This window comes from Magnolia sinica, chromosome 8 (genome assembly GCF_029962835.1).
Source record: "Magnolia sinica isolate HGM2019 chromosome 8, MsV1, whole genome shotgun sequence".
NCBI lineage: Eukaryota > Viridiplantae > Streptophyta > Magnoliopsida > Magnoliales > Magnoliaceae > Magnolia > Magnolia sinica.
Window position 1 is genome coordinate 35,843,377 of NC_080580.1, and position 1,276 is coordinate 35,844,652.

General features: G+C 38.5%; 1 non-coding gene across 1 annotated transcript; it reads right to left on the bottom strand.

Moving 5' to 3' along the window:
* Positions 1-727: 727 nt before the first annotated feature.
* LOC131254541 (small nucleolar RNA R71) lies at positions 728-834 on the bottom strand. The gene has a single exon (XR_009175657.1). It is a non-coding gene; the product is annotated as a small nucleolar RNA R71 (small nucleolar RNA).
* Positions 835-1,276: the final 442 nt, after the last annotated feature.

The window sequence follows — 1,276 nt, forward strand, 5'->3', positions numbered from 1 at the left end:
CTTTAGATTCAGTTTTATCTTCTATAAACTAACTTGGTTTGTTTTGGTTTGCAGGATCTTCACTTAGGACTTCGAATTCGGTAACTTCCATCTTTCCTCTTTATTTCTAGAATTCCTTTCTATTCTTCCTCTTAGGTCTAGGTTTAAGATCTAAATTGGGGGCTGCGAGTGTTTTATGCCCAAGTAGGTTTGTGATAATACTCGATGTCTCTTGACCGAAGGAGGATTAGTTGAGGGATTGACTGTCTATCGTAGGATTAGACACCGCTCGAGATCCCCAGAGTTAGTTGAAGTAATGGCCGCAAATCAACTCCCTCCAGCTAGGATAGAGGACATTCAGGATGAGAATGAGGTGCATCAAGCACCCCCGCCTCGTACTTTACGAGATTATTTATAACTGGCAGGGGTGAGTACGCCCTCATGCATGATTTTTCCTAAAAATACAAGACATATGAACATCAAGCCAGGGGTTATCCAACTCATTCCTAAATTCCATGAGCTTGAATCAAAAAGTCCATACTTACATTTGAAAGAATTCGATGAGATCATAGCCATTTTATACTTTCCTAATATATCTGAGGATACAGTCAGGGTAAAACTCTTTCCATTTTCCTTGAAGGAGAAGGCTAAGATGTGGTTACATTTACTGCGTCCTAGATTCATTGACGTATAGAATGATATGCAAAGGGAATTCATACAGAAATTTTTTCCACATCATAAAACGATTACCCTTAGAAAAGCAATCGTAAACTTCGCCCAAAAGGAGGATGAAACATTCTTCCAATGTTGGGAAAGGTTCAAGGATCTTGTCAGTTCATGCCCACAACACGGCTTTGAAACGTGGGGCATTACAAACTTTTTCTATGATGGACTATTATCTTCCATGCGCCAATTAGTCGAGACAATATGTAATGGAGAATTCATGAATAAAGAATTCGATGAGGTATGAGATTATCTCGATAGCCTTGCTGAAAAAACACAATCATGGGACCATTACCCAAATTCGAACATCACATCTAGGCCGACTCAATATAAGGAGAAAGGTGGATTGTATCTCTTGAAAGAAGAGGATGATCTCAATTATAAAGTGACTAATCTCATAAAAAAATTTGAGGTCATGGAAGGAAAGAAGGATAAGGTTAATGAAATTATTTGCGGCATCTGTGATGGCAACATTCACACAACTGAAAATTGTCCTACAATACCTACCTTTCGAGAAGTGTTGAATGAACAAGCCAATGCTGTAAATAACTATCAAAGACCTTTCAATGAACCT